Here is a 22,124-nt window from a genome sequence, read left to right as displayed (position 1 = left end):
TCATCGTCTTCTCTTGATTTAGTCAATCCACTACAGTAAAATATTCTGTTGAGACTAGAAATGTTTCTACATATACATGTAGTCTACACATACATCGATTTCTGAGCAGCAATATCCTGCAAGTGAAATGTGCTATTTTACTGTAGAGTCCCTTATTTAACTTCATCAGTTGCCTATGCCTTTTTAGTGTCTCCCCAAATTGTCTAGAAGATAAAAATGACATTTGAACATAGACAACTAATTATTTCACAGAAATAGCTACTGTACTTGAAGCTCAGTGTTTCCTATGTTATACTGTATCTACAGTATAATTAGTATAATTAGTATAGTTTGTCTACATTGACTGTCATCTGCCAGGTCTTTACCCAATCCTGGATGGCATCTTAGTAGTTCTGAATTTGCCAATCCTCTTATTTTGGTAAACCTAGAATACTAGATATTAGATTACTAGAATCTAAATCATTTATATGAATTAGGGAGAGCTGTGGACATACAGTAAGACAAATCCCTGTGGTAATCTCCTCATGACATCACCCTGGTTTGAGCTCTCACCTTGAATGCCTTCTACCTGCAATTTAAGAATTAACATTTTATTAGGAACATTATTGGAAAACACCAAAAAAACGAAGAATGCCATATAATGTTCTCATGTTCACCATGACTTACATGTACAGTAACACTTTCCATGTCATCTGTCCATTTACCTACCAATTGAAAGCCAGTCAGACTTTTCTTACTGAAAGGTAAAGATTGCAGAGTAGCTCTTTATTTAAATGTTGCAGCATAATGGCTTCATAATCTCTTCATAACTTCTAAACTAGGTATTATAATCACGTGCATAATACTTTACAGGGCCTTGTGCAAATTATGGAATTTGTAGAGAATTTCTGAATTTGTGCTTTGCAAAAAAAATATTCCTAAATTCACAGAGGCATCAGTTTAACAAACCTGTGCCATGTATCGAGTAGTACTTTATGTTACTTAGAGAGCAGCTGTTGTTGTTGTTTTTTTCAGAGAACCTTCAAATTTTATGAGGGGACTTTTTACTGTAAACACTGTTAGCAACATGTGTCAGTATATGAGTTTTATTCTTTCATTCCCCAATGAATGTGTTTAATGATCTCTATCCTTCTACAACACGATTTTTAATACTGTACATTTTTGCAGGCATAGTGTCATAAATTTGATATATTTTGACAGCTTGTAGACCACACGGTTTGTTTAAGTCGGTCACTGTTTTAAAAGTGCGCTCAGTGGTAAGCTGGCTCTGCATAGAGAGGATAATTCTAATAAAATGGTTAAAATAAATAAATAAATGAAAAATAATACCATGGAGACCATGGATTTGTCACCTGGTCCCTCAGATCCTGCTGAAGTGAAGATGAGCATCTTCATGTCAGCTGCAGTGTAAGCCAATTAAATTTCAGCATCTTTAATGCTTCTGAGCTACCGTGTTCCCAAGTGGTAAAAAGATAGGAATATAACAAAGAGATAGAGAGAGCAGTACACTTGATTTATAATGAAAACCAGCCTTTATTATTATTTTAAGCAGAAGAGGGAAATAAGCAAAAATGATTGCTTTTTTGTCAAACATTTCTTTTTTCATAGTATAGCTAAAAATAGAACCAAAAAGCTGTAAAAAGCTTTGCATCTTAGGTGTCAAATCCAATTTTTTCTTCTAACTAATGGTGTGGTTGTGTTTACTGACCACCGTGAGTTTTAGTTTCATACAGTATGTAACAATTTCAGGTCTTAAAAATAGAATTAGCATATAACCAGATATGCTCAGTAATAACCAGAGAATGTCCATTAATACCAACACACCTGAGATTTTGTCTTCTCATTGAACTGTTGTGTTCATGATGAGCTATGGCTACTTACTTTTGATTCATTTTTAACACTTCAGAATAACATTATCAATGGCTTTTCTAGTTTAAACATATAAAATAAGAAAAATTGCCCCAAAGATTTAATCGTAATTCTGCAGCTGTCTGCAACAGTATGGTACTAATATAAATTAGCAATGGACAAGCCTCTTCCCAGAAATTAATAAATGCAATTTATAAGGAATGTTAACTAACAATTTAATGCTTTGTGGGCAGCAGCCAAACTGATTAAATAATAATTAGAGCAGATTTCTAGGGAAAGGGGATAGAGCCTGCGATAGAATATAAAGTAAGCAATTTAAAACGGTCCACTGTTAGAGACATTCCACAAAAAGATGTTATTCTGCCTTGACACGATCTTGTTCTTGTTCTGATGCCATAGCATGCCTGATTAAGGATGGTCTCAAACAATGAAGTGAAATGCCAGTTGCAATATGGTACTAACATACAGCAGTTAAACAAAGGACGCAAGAAAAACAAATAATGTACTGTACATATTTGAAATCATATTACTTCCTTTTGAATGGAGCATGAAATAATACTACTCATTTGGCTTTGAAGCTCATGGTATTAAGTCTTTTTTCTAGGCTTTCAGAAGGATAACTGCTCATGCATTCTTCTTCGAGTGCACATCTATGGTTAGGAAAAACTCTTATTTTTTAATTGAAACTCTTCTTTTCTCAATTTGTCCATGATATTCGGTGTTTTAGTAAAATCCAAGACACCATTCAAAGTGAGCTGCACTATAGGTTATTCAATATTTGTTTTTTGTATTTGCAACAGTTCAATCAACTTACTGAAGGTCATGTTACCAATTACTGGATCTCTGTTATGTGAAATGGTAAAAGACTACTGAGAACTTCAGATGTTCATGTTGTGCACCGTTGAGATAATCAAAATGGCAAATATTAAGACTGACTCCATCCACTCCTGCTTTAGAAACGTGCTGAGCAAGAACAGCTGGCTGCTGTGACATGAAAAAAAATACCTGTTCCAATAAGTGGAAAACATTTCTTGATAGAAGTGGTCCAGCAGATCTTTTAAGATAATCCAATTATATAGAATAGGAAAGTAATCATACATGGTTCATAAATCTATGCTGTTCTTTGAACTTGTTTGAATTTCTTAAATTAATCCTTTAGTCTTACTTTCCTTGATAATTCCATCCATCCATTATCAGAAATGCTTATTCTGGAGAGGGACATGGTAACCTGAAGCCTTTACTCCTTTTTGGGGCGGAGCGGTGGCTCTGTGGCTAAGGATCTGTGCCTGTGGCTGGAAGGTTGTAGGTTCAAATCTCGCGGTCAGCAGAGGAATCCTACTCCAGGGGGCCCCTGAGTGCTCCGTTGGGCTCCGTATAAATGGCTCACCCTGTGCTCTGACCCCAAGCTTCTTTCTCCCTCTGTGCACCTGTGTGTCTCATGGAGAGCAAGCTGGGGTATGTGAAAAGACAAATTCCTAACGCAAGAAATTGTATATGGCCAATAAAGTGATCTTATCTTATCTTGCTCTGGAGCATGGTGTACAGAGTTGTCCTCAGTGCAACCAGCTGCTTGCAGAATACCAATCCATCACAGTCACACGTCACAAACATTTTCCTGGGAGATAAGATGAAATCATGCAAGCTCCATGTAGACAGATTCCAGAGGCTAAAATCTAACCTAGTACCCTGGAGCTGTCAGAGTAGAACTCAGAAGAAAACCACTATTCCTCTCTGCTCCCTACATTTCATAATATGTTAATGTTACATTTCCTAACCTGAAATACATGTATACCTTATATAACCTAATTTTCTAGTCACCTAGCATCAGGACACTAAAATATATATTCCTTATTGTTATGAAACATTTTACCCTTTTTCTAGAAATGCAAAATGTATTTGAAAACATTAAATATATTGTATGTATCAGAATCTCATTTACAGTGCAGGCAATAAACAGTGGATTATATTAAAACATAACTTTTCTAAATGTTTTAACGTTGACTCTCATGGTTAGATGGCACTTACAGTATCTAGAGCTTTGATCAAAACAATAGTTTCACTATTATAGTATACAACAGTCTTTATTATATAATACTCTCTTTTTAATAATATAGTTTATTTCATTGAAAGCCTGAAACGTGTTCCAGGTTCCAAACAGCCTTTCACTGTTTTGAAAAAAGCCCGGAATGTAGACCCAGTAATGAATTGGGTAATATATGTTCCATATTGCTTGATTTTTTGGAGTTCCCTATACTGATTATTTTGATGCCTTGATCATTTTACAGTACTTGCACAGTAGATAATGGAGAATAAGCATCTATACAAAGGGATGAGTCCATCCCAAATTCAAAGCCAAAGTGGTGTGAACTCTGCCAGCCTCACATCATTTTCAAATCTAATCAAGATTTCTCTTTGAATGCATGATCGTCTGTATTCTATATCCTGAAATGTGCTATCACTTGGCAGGGAGGAGGGGTGTACAAGAAAAAAAAAAACAAAAAGAAAAGTTCCTTTTTGCTTCCACTGCTGTCTGCATGGCTTTCATACGTCCCCCTGGAAAAGAAATCATTGTGTATGAAGGAATGTAAGGCTGATATAAGCCTCAAAAGCCACTGACACCCCAAAGCTGATGTCTCTTCATGTTAGTTTTAATCGAATTCTAATAGAAATTCATATTTTGTCTCCTTGTGCTGAAAACAGAACTTTTATTTTTCAAGTTTAGTTGTCTTTTACACTCCAAAACATCTTGCTTTTCCTCCAGGGAACTTTGTCTGAAGGTGGTATTCATCCATAAGGTTTCCAGGGAGCAACATCTGAACCCTTGTGACCCACATTCTGTTAGTACATTGTCATTCAAGAACCTGACAAACTTCATAGAATCCTTGCACATCATCAAAAATGCATTACCTGAGCTGGAGCTCAAATAAGAGTATGTTCCTGCAATAAAATGTGATGTTGTAAATCATAAAAGGTATTCCACACAAACGCAGATTTATTTTAAGAGAAAGATATAGAACATAGATACCTTGTAAGTGTGAATGTTATTCTTAATTGGACAGTTATGTCCAAACTGTAATCAATTGCAATTATATTATTTCAAGACATGGTTGAGAATAAACACAAAACATTCTAAAAATGTAACAGCTAAATGTGTGTGGAGGAGTTCAAAATCAAACTCAAGGACTTGCACTTCCTCATTTTGAAATTGTGCAGTGTGTGGTCTTCAACTTCATCTCCTATTTTGACAGCGAGCTGTGTTGTTTCACTTTCCTAAGATTATGTTGCAGATAGTCACATCAGCAGTCTATCATATTAGCCACATTTTTAATTATTCTGATACAGCCAGAATCAGCACGTTGTTAAGAATCTGGCTTTAATCCTGCTCTCCTCATTAAGGTTACAGAATACACAGCTTCCTCTGGAAACAGCATGGGCATGACTTTTAGGATAAAGATATTGTGGACAGACATTAAGTGACACTGAGCAAAGTAGTGTAACAACTTTGTAGACATAAAAACTGTATGGTACTGTATAATCTCCTTACAAATTATTTATATACCCTTAGTATTTCTAATCAATATTATAATATTATATTCTGAAATATCTGTGTCTGTTCTAAAAATTGCAAATGTCTGTTCTTTCCATGTCACTCATTTTTAATGTAGAAGAAACTACCTGTTTTCAACCTCCTTGTCCTATAACTGAATTAAATACAGTATGTTCTAAGTATGTACTGTAACTGTCTGTTTATGAATGAAGAAGAACACTTTTAGCATTTGAAATTGTATCAAAAACAAACAGATTATTTTCTCAAAATGTTTTGCATGGTTTTATTTCTACTTAAGAGAGAGGTACAGAGAAAACCAATTTTTGCAAATATACTTTATATTTTTTTGCCTGTTTTTTTTTTTTTAAATGTTTTATCTTATCACTAAAAACTATTGTAGAATGGGAATATTATATATATCAGGTGGGTAGCTGCGTCAGCATGCGTAGGCTGCAAAGGAACAAGTAATAGGTTTATTCCATGCTGAAAAAAAGAAGAAAGAGAACACAACGTTTCGGCCGTGGAGCCTTCTTCAGGTGTGAGAGAGACAGGGCAGTAGGCAAAGGTAAAGTAGCGGGAGAACAAAGGTTGGGAGGGAGGAGGAGTGAGAGCCTCTCCTCCCTCCCAACCTTTGTTCTCCTGCTACTTTACCTTTGCCTACTGCCCTGTCTCTCTCACACCTGAAGAAGGCTCCACGGCCGAAACGTTGTGTTCTCTTTCTTCTTTTTTTCACCATATTATATATATTTTATATATATATTGTAGAATGGGAATATAGTGCAGTTTAATGTGGTAAACAAAAGAAATTGACAATCTACTTTTCAGTTAGACAATCTGACTTGAAATCAAAACCAAATTAAAAAGTGTGCTAAAAAGAGCAAAGTCAAAGTGAAAGTGATTCACAATAGAGCTAAAATAGAGCTAGAGTTTCTCTGTACTTTAAATGGATAAAATAAGCCATATGATATTTTCTTCCCCTGATCTAAAAAAAAAAAATCAGTAAAAATCAAGTAGTGTGCTATTTCATTTAACATAAACAAAGGCATATCTTATAGTTTAGCATGTAGAAAAATGGGATAGCCTGGCTAGCCACCAACAAAAATAAGATTTTCTCTGTGCTACAGATGTATATAACATTGACCTTTTTCACATTTAGGATGCCATGCTGTGAATTCTATCTAACCAGAAAAAACAACTGAAAATTGTAATGCAAATGAATATGTGTGAAAGCAGAGGGAAGAATATGTCTAGCCTAGTGATGTCTGGGAGTGAATATGCCTGCTATTTCATAAGTGTCACAGAGCTCAGGTGTTTTGTGATGGTTACAGTCCTGTCAGTTTTATTTTTACAATACTACAAGAGATTAATTAAAAATAAATACATGTTTTCATTCTCTCCCACTGTGTAAGTACAGGAGAAATTGCTAAGGGTGGGACAGTTGGCAATTCCATACATTTAAGGATAGTTAATAAAGGAATTTAAATACTGAAAAAAATCACAAGGAAAATAACATTAGTTTTACACAGTACAATAAGCCTTAAAGTTCTGTGAAAACTATGCCTGTAAAAGCATATATGTGTATACTGAGGCTAAACTAAAGAAAATAGACATAATTCTTTTGGAAAGCATTTGTTCTGTATTCTGCGGGTATAAAAATTAGTTTGGTTGATACAGTACTTATAGTGATTCTGTCTTAATTTACCTGGCAAATGTTCCTACAGTCCTTTCACGAACCACCAGGTGTCACTATCAAGTGTTTCACTGTTGCACCTCCTGTCAATAAAAGTTCAGAGAATTTCAATATGCTACAGCCTGGTCAAACAGCTGGCATAAACTCTAGTGTGTGCCTGGACCGTCCTTGACTTATCCCAGTGAAAGTGGTCCATTAAATGATTCAGAATCAGGAATGGGCTAGTTTTCTATATACCAGGATTGCTGAGCTTGTCCATATGATGGTTAATTGTGCTGCTGCTACAGTATGTACAAGGTAAAGTATGGCACCAAAAGCATTAATCTCATTTACATTTTGGTGGTGTGATGTATAGCTTCAGATTATACCAGTGCTTTTTTCTCCAGTCTTGGTTATTCTTAAAGAAGGTGATAGCCCTTTTCATAAGAACTGTTTAGAACTAAAACTTGGGGGCAGGCTCTCCCTAGATATACTGATATTATTTTCAGATTTAATAGGCTCTTTTCTATGGAGCCAATCCATCACAATGAAGACCATGTTTGGGTTGCATTGATTAATGCTGTACTGAGGAACAGTAGCTTATCTTTGCATAGAGAAACATGTTCATATAACAGGTTCACTAAAGGGGACACAAATCCCCATTAGGACTTATATACATGTCTAGTTCTTGCACTATAGGAAATAGCTTGTTAAGAGTATATACAGAGAATTAAGGCTTGGACAACTTATTAGGGATTCAAAGCTTGTATTAATTAGTCTTAATATGCAACCATAATCAAGTAATACAATTCTGTGTGGGTTTTACAATGGTCCTTGTTATAAACTTCACCACAATCTGATTTTCTTGCACATTTTAATAAGAATTGTTTTACTTGTGGCAAATTAGACAGAACTGGTTTTTCAGTGATTGTTCACTGGCTGTTAATTGTGTCTGACAAACTACATTAGGAGGTGTTTGAGATTACTGCTACCTGATAAGACTGTGTTATTAACAACGGGGAATAAGCAGTGACTCAGCAAAACGAAGAAAAAAAAAGTTCATGGTTTTTTTTTTCAGTAGTGCATGAACTCTGATAGATACCCCCAGTCAAACATTTATAGTCCAATGGATACAGACTACAGCAGTACTGCCTAATAAAAACCCACATACTGTGTGATTAAATAACAGGGAAAGCAGTAAAAAGAGAAGACATAATGATGGTAACATGCAGGTCAGTTACAATTTAATTGTCATTGCACTTCATTGCTAACATATCAATTCTCTGCTGCTTAGCTGAGCAGAAAACAATGGTTTAACATGTACAGTGGGCCTACTGACTACTTGTCAAAATCCCCACCTCCTGGGCCTGCTTTTGACTACTTCCTTAACAACCACATGAAATCTTCCTGCTGTAATAGACTAATGCTGTTGAAAGCTCCTGCTGATTGTTTCCTCCCTGTGCTCAATGCACCAGTGATCAGTAAATTTACCTCAATCATCATGAAGATGCTAAAATTAGATTGTTTGCAATGCAACTTGTGGTTCTTTCAGCAAGAAGAAACACTTGCCAGGGAATTTCTACCTCGTTTTGTTTATCTGAAGAAGGATTTACAGAAGTAAACCTCTTTTATTATGACTACTGCTATTACTATTGATTTGTTGTTATTTCCTTAGTTCTAGTTTTTGTGATTGGTTTATTACCATTTTGAATTTAATTTGGGCTGTGTCATGCACAATCAAGGTGTTGTAAGGCTTCAATCAGACTTTACAAAGGCTGTTTTACTCTTCTAATACTGTATGTGTGCCATTCTCTTCATTCCAAATAAAATAGTGTGACCGAAAAACAAAGAAAAAATCTTCTCTCTTCCACAATGAGAAAATAGCAGGTTCAGGTTCAGGTGTTTGCTGATGCAAACTGATTCCTGAACTGCTAAGTTTTTAATATTGTCTTTTGTAATTAAATGTTATGAGTCTGTCCTTTTTATTTTTTTGTTTTTGTTTTCTACTAACCTGCCTAATTTGATTGTGTGGAAAGAACAAAGGCACCCAAGTTAAAATTACAATGTACTGTATATGTTTCACTTGGCAATAATGTATTAAATTATTTGGCAGATGGTTTTATGTAAATCAACTTTTAGACGGTAAAATCAGCTTGTTTTCCATACAAATTTTAGCACCAATTCATACAGCTGGATTGGCAGAAACAAAGTCCATTAAGTACCTAGCTAAAAGCTGCAAAAGCTATATACCCATCAGGAATTGAAACTCACACCTCTCTAGTCAGTGAGTCAAAAGTTCAGGTGGCAGTTTAATATGCTCATATTTCTGATTTTTATTTTTAATTACTGTTCTTCTTGCTTTCTTGCTGTTAGGTTGAGTTAAATCATCTACCCAGAGCTGGATTTACAATCTTCCTCATTGTCTTTAGAGAAACCTTCCAACTAGGGGTGGACTATTCAGATCTCCTTAAGGAATGTTGCTATGGCATTGAAGTCAACATGCTTACTCCTCTCAGTTTCTTCTCTGAGATATTTAATACCCATATGGCCATATGGCAAAATTACTCTGTTGTTTAAAAGCTGGCAGATAACAGTCAATCCACTACCTGGATAGCGCTCCTGCTGGGCACAAAATGTATCAACGTGTGCCAGGCTTTTCTTTCACTCTTGTTTCTGCATTTGTACCAAATGCAATTCCACTCAATACTGAAATTTAGAGCATAACATTTCATTACCATTTGTATAAATGTCAGACATAATCACAAACGGAACAGGTTTGTTCTTAAAGCCATCAAAGCTGAAACAATAACATTGTGATGTATTATTTACAGTAGCTGTATTGCTTGATGGTAGAACCATTTCTAAGATTTGAATATTACAGGGAATTTTCTTCAGGTATTTCTAAATGTGTATTTGTATAGGATGTACAGTATATGAATGGAAAGCATTTATTTACCAGTCAATTTATAAATTATTAATCTTCAATGCTTGGACTGAGCATAATATATGGAGTTACCTACTGTACATTTCTTTTTGCCTTTCATAATGAAATTCCTATTCAAAATATATCACAAGAAAAGATGATGGCTTAATCCTTTATTAATTAGAATTACAGTTTAACAGCTGAGTTGGAAATTTAATATGCTGTTTAAACCTTTCACTTAAATTGCTGCGCATCCAATTCTGCAGAATAAGGTATTGAGTCCAATAAGGAGGCCAGACAATTACTTTGAAAGAGTGCATTCTTATTGGACACCTTCAATGAAAGCTCAATTTTAGGTGGCTTGTTAGACCTGTGATTGATGATTCTGAGCAGTAAATGAGCTGCTATTCAGTGACATTCATGCTGTTGTTTTAAATATTGCAATGTATTCTTTCAGATATTGATTTTTGTACCTTTTCTTACACACACATTCTTCCCAGTTAATTCCTAGTTAATTTCCTTTTCAGTATCCCCAATAATGTGGTTCAATCCATTTGTTTTCAAGTGTTCAGAGCTTTTCTTTTTATTTTCATTTACTGTTCAGCTCTGCAATGTAACTAATCCCCCAAAAGTAAAAAGAAAATCTAGCATATTTTGTGACTCATATTTCCTATAGTCAGAAACTGTTAAACTTGGTTTATATACAGTATATAGTAGTGGCATTTCAATATGTAGGTGACTAATAACAATTTTTTGCAGTTTTAGAGGTGTGAAGATAGAGTTCTTATCATAGACAGCCTTATACTTGGACAAACAGCAGTATGTGCAGCATCCAATAATGTACCTTGCCCTTTTACTGAACTGCTGTAATATCAATCGTATAACAAGGCAACTTTTAAAAAAGCTCATTATTGGCCTCATTAAATATGTTACTTGCATCAGCTGTTGTAGTCAGTCAGATAATGGTAAAAAGGTTATCATCGCATATATATTTTTATGCATTATATGGCATAAAGCAGGAAGTAGCCAGAAGGTTTATAGCGCTATAATTGGTAGTTAGTGTGAAATTTGTAAGACAAATAGACCATACCCTGAATAACTCCTGTAATCCCCTACTCTCTGTTCTTTACAGCCACCAAAGGGCCTCATTAAAGCTGCCGTCAGCACCTAAGCAAGGAGACGCAGTACTTATGGAGCCCAAACGTGACAGGAAGTTTGCATTTTGTAAATCTGACACCTTTGATAGATTATGCTGGGTGACTCCAGCATTTAAAAGGGACTAGAATAACCCTTCCTTCTCAATGAGCTACAGTATGTCTTTATCAATATGTGAAATGTGCTTCTTTTATTATGTTTTCATTAGATGATAAAAGTAATATAGTACATTTAAATGAGGAATACAGTTATCAAAGTCAATATTAATATTAATTAAAGTAGTTATTTAACTATGTACTGCATATAGTACTCTACAGTACATCTACACTTTTTTTCTGGTCTTATAATTTTTATTCAAACATATCAAAGTTCCTTCTACAAATACTAAAATCAGCCCATTTCCATACCTTTGAACTAGTTTGCTGATACCACAGTTTTTTTACACATTGAGGTCTGTATCAGAGGCATTGTAGACATTGTCTTGCATGTAAACTAAAAGTGTTGTCAGCTCCAATGCACAAGGCATTTAAACTCACTGACTAAACTTTGCAAATCCTTTTAAAAGTGTATTAGCTTTTCCTTTTCAAAACCAGAATGGTTCCTTAAGAGTCATTAAATTTTACAGTCCATTTGTATTTTTTTGCCTAAATTATGTGCTTTTTCATTATTTGTGAAGCACGTGCAAATCTGCAATCATAATTCTTTGTCAGCTCTTTGTAAACAAACAGAATGACTACTGAAGTCTTATGTAAACCAAAAGCTCATTTTTAAAACTTTAAAATTTAAACTTGGTTTTAATGAAACTTTATTTATTAATGATCTTCCAGAGCATTATCTGTTTTTATATGCAACTTAATGTGGTTATATTTACACATACGGCTGTTAAATAGACCTTAACCTTTTGTAAAGAAACAGTCTTTCAAATGTGCTACTACCAGCTAGAAATAAGTTTGATCCCTTAGCTACTGTACCTGTACAGTATATTGGAAAAATCCAAGAAAAGAGAAAAATTGAAGTATTTAGAAGATAGTTAGTTTTTAATATTTGTGCTACACAATCATTGCTTTAATTCCTATTCTGAACATTAGATAGAATGTTCCCATTATGCACCTCTCAGTTCCAAAGTATTTTAAGAGAAAACAAGCTTGTTATGATATGGATAAAACATTTTAATTTAAATTATTTAGTTAAAATGCTGTTTTGATCCAGTTATTTCTGTCATGCACTTATCTGCTAAAATGTAAGGAAATGCAGTGGAAGTGCTGTATATGGCCAAAATAAATAAAATGACAATAGTCATAAACTTACAGAAACCCCAAAAAGGCAAATATAACTTTTATAAAGCAAAAGAAAAAATATGTACTGCATAACAAATAAACATTAAAAGACACAGGTGAAAATGACAATTTTCTTCAATACTGAAGTTGAAGTCTGTCTGAGAAAGATGGTTTCATTAGTTTACTACAGTATGCTATCATCAGTTACTATTTCTACTCTTTAATTAAATATCTAACATAACACAACAATACAAAAATATTGAGAGATTAGAATCATATTTTGGCAGTGTTTCACCAGCTGTGTCTTCTGACTGGCTGATGTCAGTGGTACTGGAGAATCAGCAGATGATCTTTCACTTGTTAAAAGAAAGGGAAGGGGGGTAACAATATTAAAACTCCATTATATCATTATGATTTTAATGATTATAATGGCTATCATTAAAATACACTTTTGAAATGCTAGAATTTCCCTGTCTCTTTATTTGAGAAATTTATTTATTTTTGCGGGTATCAGAATGAATTGTTGCAGCTGACCACTTCAACCCTGAGGGCAAACAGCTAGATAGAGCTCCCTTTGCCAAACAGAAACACCTCCCCTGCTGAGTTATAAATGGTATAGTGGTGGGGCCTCCTGGATAGATTTCCTGTACAGGCTTCTCAGTCACGTTAATAAAGACCAGCATTTTTGTCACTAATCTTGATGTCTTTGTGCTGAATGCCAAGCTGTGTTAGTATGGTGCTTCACCCTGAGGGTTAGCAGGAGCACTTTAAGACATTCTTGGGCTCCATATGTTCTGGTTCCTTTCTTTGAATCTGAATATATCTACAGCAACTAGCTGTTTTCCTACTCACTTATCATTATGAAAAGAAATCTGTACAAAAAATGTGCTTTTTTACATTGATTTCTAAAGTTGAATGTACTATATACTTTCTCACGTAATAAATGTAAGAAAAAGTTTTCTTCAGCAGCTCAACACTAAGGTTTCTGGTCTGTTCATTTGCTGCTGCTGTTTTTGATAAAGGAAAGGTATTATCTTACTATTAAAAAAATATATTTAATATCCTGCATTGAAAACAGAGTATGTGAATGTAAACTGTGTACTTTGGATCTGTGACTTTATTACTTTATTACAATTTTCATAGGATATGTCCCTGATGTACTGTATTTTTTGTCTTGACCTCTATGATAGTAATGGCTGTTACAGTATGTTGTATTGTTGTGTCAGACTCTACCATAAAAAAATTCTCCTAGAGGATAATCATAAAATTCGGATTGAAAACTTGAATTGACAGTAGGGACCAACCGTAGAGAAGGGTGGGCAGTTTGCTCATTCATTCATTTATTCCGTTTTTTAAACATTTTTATGTTTCACATTAGGTAAAGGTGAACCTCCTAACTGAAGATGACTTTAAGTGATCAATTATACTACAAGCTCAATTAGAAAATCACATCAGGTATAATCCTATAATACTCCTAACCACTTATACTTTAAGAAGAGCATTTATTTTCAGTATATTGGCAGTATTTAAAAGTCACCTCACAAAATACTCATCATTTTCTTAATCATTTGAAATGAAGGGGAGAAGAGAAATATTTGGTTTACCTGCTAATTTACCATTTTAGCCATTAAAAAAGTGCATTGGCCCCTTTCTGCCTACCTAGATGAGATTTCTCTTTTTAGCTTGATAAATTACTGCAAAAATCAAAACACTTTTCAGACTGAGATCCCATATATGTCAAAAGGTTTGAACTTAAAAAATGGGATATCTCAAAGCTCAGGTTGGCTGTGAATAGAGTATAAATGTAGAAGAAAACAAACATTCTTCCATTCTTTGTACAATTAGCACCAAATAGAATTAAAGGGGAACATTGTGGAAGGACAATGGGCCCTTTAAAAAGCGTAAATAAAAGAAGAGAAATAAATAATAGTTATTTTGACAGTGATGTTCCACCCCTGGCCCCCTGTGCACACAAAAAAGAAATCATTCAGATGTCTCTTCTTTCCTGACAAAAATATTCATTAAAAACATTTCACTGTGCTGCCTTTTAATATAGCACAAGCATTCAACCTGCTCAGGAAGCTTCCTGGAACAGCACAAATACTGTGTAATTATCTAGCGGCTCCCCGCTGGTTTCTGCATATTCCAAGCGCAAAGAGAGAGACACATTTCCAGCCTGACTTCTGTCTTCATTGTCCCTGCTTAGAATATGAAGCTCCACTTCATTATAGAAGACCTGATCAAACTTGAAAGATTTAGCCATTATTCTTGTCTGTGTCAACTTTCTGCCGATTTTTTTGAGCTCTTTTGTTTTGCCACCCAGGGAATGCTTCTTATCCCAAGACTGTCATTTTTTAAACAAAACAAGCTTTCGTGAGCAAATAATGTCCACAGCACACCATGTGATGCAGAGGAAAATAAGACCAGCAATTTCTCTAAATGGCCTTTCCTCTGCCTAACTGACCTGCTTTTGATGAGGTGCCTCAAGATTTTTTTTTTCTTAGGATTGAAAAATAAATGTATATTCTGGCTCTCTGGGCTTAAAACATAGGATGTAGTCATTGCGCTGCATGCATATATTTGACTTTATACATTTATCCTCTAAATTAAGCTACAAAATTACCAAGCATCAAGAGATTACATCTAAATGATTATATGATGTATATGTATATTAGGAATATTACATCTGTAGCTTTCTTAGTGAGCAGCACAAGTAATTGAAAATTTTCCACCATGAACTATGAACTAAAAAACAAAATTATTTTTTATATTTCAATGAGCTACTAAATTCCACTATTATACACTCGTTTTATTATTTAAAATAATACAGCTTATTCTTCAGTCTATTTCACATCAATCTGATTAATGTTTTACCTTTCTAGGATTTATTCATTTTCTTCAGATACATTCTGTAATCCAAGTATTCATTAAGATACAGAAAGGCTAATGGTGACTGTATACTGCTGATACTAACAGAATGCAGCTTGAGTGATTTATTTAGGTACAAGTAGAGAACTTTCTGAAAGTTGCATCTAATTTTGCAAGACACAAAAAAAGGACTCTTAATTGTGAAATGCAAATTGTAGGGAAGGGACACAAAGATAAAGAAAGATTTTTAAAGGCAATCACAGTGATCGTTTAATTCATTATGTGCGTATCCACTTGGCATAGGATAATTAGAGTGCCACACTGCTGTAAAGACCGAAAGCTTAGGGTGCCACTCTGACTCACCCAGACGATAATACATGATTAGAAGTCAGTAACAGATCACAACTGCTAAATGACCCGCCAAGGTCATTATCAAGGGCAAACTACATAATTAGTATGCACTTCACTGGCAGAAGAGTACAGTGCCATTGTTCTGGCACAATCAAATTAGCCTAGCCAATAAGGGCTGTGCTCTGTGACCTTACAGAGAGGATATCTTTCTTGTGATAGAATAACAATGACACAAAAGAATATGTATGCTGCGTTCTTATGGGACATAAATAAACATATATACGTATATTTGGAGGGATGGTGGAATTTTAATGTTGCCTTTTCCTTTTTTTGCTTGGATTTTCTTGGAAGGTAAGAAGAAGCAAAAGAAAAGAGGACTAAACAACAGAAGGAGAAACAGCAGCACCCCCCAAGGCATATGATGACAATAAGACAAACACTGTTCACCCACAGTTTTGCCCTTTCTCTGTGTGGCGTGAGCAGAGTCCTTCATCTACAAGACGATGAAAGTTCTTTATGGACTTTTTGCTCAATGTGACTGTACTGTAATGGCCTTATAACTAGTACCACATAGTGAAGGGCTATAATTTTGTTGAACTAAAAAAAAAAACAAGATATGCAAAGGAAACTCATCTCTTGATTTCAAAGGAACAGATACAATAGAGAAAAGAAAATGATTTGCTTCTGTTCTAACAGAAAATATGCCTCTTTTTGACGAATGGCAGGTGGCTCAAAATATCCTTAGAGTTGCTAGAAATTGCGATGTCGAAGAACCATTATTGTTAAAAAAATGTGTGCATTGAGGGATACCTACAGTATGAAAATCAGGCTAATTATTGGGATGTATAAGAGCCTGGCAAATGGAAACAGTTCATATGAGCTCATATGCTGATGCTGCCCATTGTTTAGATAAAGCTGTCTGTGCTTTCAGTACCAGCTCTTCAGACATCTTTACTGCAATGTTACAGTTCTGTAACATGAAGAAACAACAGAATTCTGTATTAGTGGGAATAGCAAGGAATTCATACTGTATCTCATTTAACCCCTTTATGCACAAAAAAAGATCTGTACTGTATAGGTAGCCAGATCAACACTAGAAGCGGAGGGGGAAGGTCTTGTGATTTTCTATGGCTTTATTGACATGTTTCCCTAGGGAACATAAAACAATTCACTATTGCAACAGGACAGATCACAATATACAGTATATAATGTATATTATTAATATTATTATTATTATTTTAGGATAATGGTGCCAGCATTCTTTGAGGTGCCCACAACCTGCTGGGACTTTATGTATTTCATTTCTTCTAATTGAGATTGTATTTTTTGCAAAATAAATACTGTACATTACAATAAGAAAAACAAAAGTCCGTACAGTTGTGATCCAAGACACCTTTCTCAGAGTCACATTTCCCACAAAATGAAGCTCTACCAAACAGACTGGATTAAAAATCTGTTCCTTTCAGGCATCCCAGTCATTAATTCCTTCCTTTTCATGGAGCTACATTTGTCTGATTTAACAAGATAAGATTTGAGTGCTGATGCAGCCCGTTGTTAATGCAGATACCAGATCCACAATAGCATCGACACTCTGCATCAGAGAAATGCATAAATCAGGTATTCAAAAAAATTAGATACGCAGCACACCAATTTTACAGTCCCAGCCTCAGAAATTGAAATAGCCCAGATTAATGTATCATATCTTATACACTGTCCAAGTGAATCAACTTTAATATATTGAGCAGATTTGCAGAACAAGACTTTATCTAAGAAGTGCTCAAAAGGCAGAATTGACCTGAGGATTTGATTTGGTTAAGGGTGTTCATGTTGTACAGCAGCACTTGAATAGTTTTAAGGATAAAAAATAAAATTTGTATTAGAAATATTTTACATGACCAAATTTAATTTATCTGTACTTACTTGAAGTACAGATATATATTAAAAAGAATATGTCTAAAATCATCTTTCGGGCCTCCCCGCCATCTTACGGCCAAGTCACTGAAATAACAATATAATCCAATTGTGAAAGCCAGATCTCTAACTCTTTATCACATTCCAGGTTTCGATTAATTGTACAATATGTTGCTTTGTATCTGTGAGTAAAAAATATGCAATCAATATTTTTTAAAAACCAAAATCTTAAAAATCCTAACATATGCTCTGAATTTAATCATTTCCTATAGCTGATTCTCCACTTTACTTCACAATCCCCCTGGTTATATACAGTTTGAAACAGTATGGCTGTTTCAGATATGTGCACACAATATTTCTGAACTTCATCCATTTATTGCCTTTTCCTCAGAACCTGTTACACCTTTCACCTTGGTTCCATGGCCTGGTTGCTTGTGAAGAAGTCCAAGCCCAAAACATGGACCCGCATCTATGGTTTCGACTTTCTTGCTTGGACCTCTGGAAAGATGTCTGTGATATGAAGACAAAAAATAAGTCTGCCTGGCCCAAAGGTATGACACTTTTTTCTTACTGCTCTCAGCACCTAATCAACCTTAATACCAAAACTACTGTATACAAAGTCTTTTATTTCAGTTTGTCTTTAAACCCAGATACTGTATAGTGCAATCATGATATCCATAATGCAATAGTGGACTCTAATACTGCTTGATTTACCAAAGACTTATATTCTACTCACAAAAATGGTTTATGTCAGTTGTTTACTGTACAGACTGAGAACTGAGTGATTTTTAAAAACACGTCATTTTTTTAATTACCTTCAGTAATTTTTGTATTCATGATTAACTTCAGTTTGCTTTAAAATTGGAAGGAAGCATAATGTTTTAGAGGGATATAAACATTTACAGGCTAGATAGAAATCACATTGCAGTATTACACTGTACTTTGTGAAAATGTTTGCATGAATAGATCTAAAAAGAGAACCAAACCACAAGTTTTTTTTTGTAGCATTGAAGCAGGGGTCTGGCATTATTTTTTACCCAAGTGAAAGTATTTTATGTTAAGAACTGTCATAATACTTGAAGAAACTGGATTTGTATCAATACCCTTTTTCCACAACAAAATAGTTTGGTAAAAGGATAATGATGGAACTGTTAATTTGATTAGAATGGACACCCATTTAGATTAATATTTTCTCTACAAAAATATAAAATGTACTGAATATTACTGATGGAAATTCTCTGATAAAATATATTTTAAAAATACCAAACATTATAACATGGCATATTATTTGAATGTGTAATTTACAATACACATACAGAACCTGAGATTATAGGATAAAGCCATTTCATTTCACATGAAAAGTCTGCAGAGGTTTAGAATAAAAATCTGTTCATTTTATTACTGCATAACTGTATCATTTTAACACTGCCTGCACACCTCATGCCTGTCACAGGGAAAGCTGGTTTCCTTCATTCCTTAGAGCTTTCTTGCATTAGTAAAACAGCATGAAACAGTTGATTTTCATTTTATGTTGCAAAGCATTACCATGATGTCCTAACACTTGTAAATGAATACTCCTCTTTCCTAATCTGTCATTTTAATGCACTATAGATTTTATTTCACTCGGTGTAGTATCACATTCTCAATAATAATAATCAACTGCGCTGTTGTTCTCCTGCAGAAATTAAATTTCTGCACTGAGTGCACAACTAATAAAAGATGTTGCTTGAGGAAATAAAAAAATAAATATGATGAATCATAAGGGCTGGGATTTGTATTCAGATGTGAAAGACAATTACAGAACGAGTTCAAATTTATCAGGCACTCATATTCTCAACAGCTTAATAATATGTCTGCTTGAGGCCTGTATGGGTCTGTGCACAAATGTTGCTGGTGGTCACAACTTTGTATTCAGATGGTGACTGATACCAGCCTCCTTACCATAGAAAACATAATTTAAACATTCAATGACACAGGCAGGGGCTGTCTTCATTAAACATTAGTATGCAGATATATGCATTGTAGTACAATGTGCCTAAAACTACCATCATGATGCTTTGTGGATAAGAACCCAAGTGTCAGAATTTTAAAAAAGTAGTTTTGCTGAACCTCATATTACAGACAAAATTGTGTGCAGTAGTGGCATTTGAATAAATTACTACAGTCCAATCTATCCTTGAGACTGACAGACAAAATGTATATACAGTACTGTATATGGCTTAACAACATTCATTGTAATGACCATGTTTTATTATTTGTTCTGTAAAACATATAAAGGTTTTACAAGTTCTTATAATGAACATGTGACAAAAGATATTTTGTTCTTTTTCAATTTATTAACTGTTAAGAATATTTTGTTAACTGTCTGCTGTCTAAGAGTCTTTTTTGCTCCAGTGCAAAATTTACTCTTATTCAGCCTGAAAGTAAATTTTAGATTTTTTCTCTTTCAAATACAGTACCTACATTTTCTCTGTTCCCTAATTTAAGTATAGTTACTAATTATGGGACACTGTTTTAAAACAGCTACTCAATGCTATGTTTTCCATGTCTGTTCACCATGGTTGTTAAAAGGCTGCTTTTCAGTAGTATTTAATCTTTCGTAAAGATTATGTTAAAAGGGTACCTGAATGACTCAACCAGAAAGGGTGCTTGCTTGTAAATCAGTATAGATCATGTAACCCAGATATTCCTGGATCAAGTCTGATATCATTAGAAGGCTGTTTCTGTGATTCACCAAGGGGTGTACCACCATTCCCAGAGCAATGCCAGGGGTTGAGTGGGGCCAGGATAACTGGGGCTTCTCAGTGTGCTACACAACTGTCACTCTGGAACCCATTGGGTGCCTTTGCGTATCTGGTGAGAGAGAGAGGTGTGACTCTTTCACTCAGTGCCAGCTCTTCTATGAAGTGCAGTGTAGCTTGCAGCATGTCAGGTGATGAATAACTGTGACACATCCTAGTGTCAGAGGAGCGTGGGCACAGTTCCTCATTCTCCCAAAGTGTGGTAGGAAGTTGTTTACTGCCAGTTTCGAAGTGTGGAAATTTATACCCAAAAAAGTATTCAGCTGCAAATAAAGGTTTAAAATGTGTTAGGGATCATCCTGTCCTTTGGCTTTCAAAAAGGCTTTTACAGATTCCTCAGTGTATTTCAAGTCAGGATTTAATAGATTAGATTATATAAATGGCATGTTTGTCTTTCCTCTTTAATGTTCCTGTATACCATTACGCACCACATGCTATTAATGAAGACACCTTGATTTTTTTCTTTATTTATCAGAGGTGACAGCACTGTATTTGTAATAAAATATTACAGACAAGCATTTGTGAAATAGAGTCCACATGAACCTGTGGGCTTTTGAATTGACTTCAGTGAGAAATTAGTAATAAACTGTCAGTCTTTAATCAGCCTGTTCTTTGTGTTTTGTCTCATAGTATTGCCAGGTATCCAACCAGACCAACTAATCACTTTTTAACACCTCTCCAGATAAGATGGAGAAATGTTTTAATTAAACTATATTCAAGGAAATAAACAACATACAAAACCAGCAGAAGAATCATGTCCAGGTAGAAGGAGAATGGGGTCCGTTGGATGTGGAAAGCAGCTTTCCAGGTGTTTACCAAAGGTCCGTATTTCCAGGAAATTACAAAATATCTCTCCTCAATACTGAAACTAGAAATTCAACCCAACCAAATACATTTAGCATGGTGAATGGAAAATGAAAGAAATGTGATATTTACAGACTTCGTATAAAAATTCCAGTGTTTATGAGCATTCTCCTGACTGCTGTCCTTCAGAATTACTTGGATTCATGCACAGCATATCTTTAATATAATTTACATCTACTTCACGGTGCCTGTAGCATGTTTTTATCAGAGTTTTCTTTATAAGAATGTAAGCTTGCAGATCTCGACCCTTTTGAAGCTGAAACCCACTTGATGCCAATTGTATGTTATGACATGTGTGGGCTGTTATGAAGTGCCCCTGATGCAGGAATGTCACAACATTAAATTAACTGGATAATACAGTTTATTTGTATGCATAAACAGAAATGTCTTCACAAAAATCTTATATAAGAACAAGAGAAACATTGCTCAGAAACAGAAAGTGACCTCTTGTTTCTTCCTTTGTTTTAAAACTGTGAATATAAATTTATTTATGTAGATAGACAGATGATATAGAAATAGATACGCTATAGATTTATCCAATGTGTAAAAAGATGCAATATGCACAACAAGTAAAGTACAGTGATACAATAAAGCTAATCATACAGAATAATTTTATGAAATAAGAAATTTGGAACAATACAGGGTACAGAATACACAATACAACAGATGAACAGCAAGACAACCTGATGTTTAAAATGAGATCTAAACTCTGGTATGGTTAGTAAATTAGTCAAGTTCAAAGATAGGAGGATTATCAAATACTGATGGACCCACAGAGGACATTCAAAAAGATTGAGATAGAATTCAAGGCTTGCAAACACCTGGCAGATGGCATTCAATGTAGACAAGAGTAGAGTACTACATGCAGGAAGCATAAACATAAACTATA

General features: G+C 34.7%; 1 long non-coding RNA gene across 7 annotated transcripts in view; it reads left to right on the top strand.

The window, feature by feature from the left end:
- LOC138223889 (uncharacterized) overlaps positions 1 to 22,124 on the top strand; it is a 455,431-nt gene that overhangs the window by 120,314 nt on the left and 312,993 nt on the right. For all 7 annotated transcript variants that reach the window (XR_011182303.1, XR_011182302.1, XR_011182300.1 and 4 more), the window contains one exon: positions 17,962 to 18,121. This is a non-coding gene — a long non-coding RNA (uncharacterized lncRNA). The remainder of the gene's footprint in view (positions 1 to 17,961; positions 18,122 to 22,124) is intronic.

Source organism: Lepisosteus oculatus, chromosome 17, assembly GCF_040954835.1.
Source record: "Lepisosteus oculatus isolate fLepOcu1 chromosome 17, fLepOcu1.hap2, whole genome shotgun sequence".
Taxonomy (NCBI): domain Eukaryota; kingdom Metazoa; phylum Chordata; class Actinopteri; order Semionotiformes; family Lepisosteidae; genus Lepisosteus; species Lepisosteus oculatus.
The sequence above is the reverse complement of the archived record's forward strand: the minus strand, read 5'-3'. Positions and strand labels throughout refer to the sequence as shown.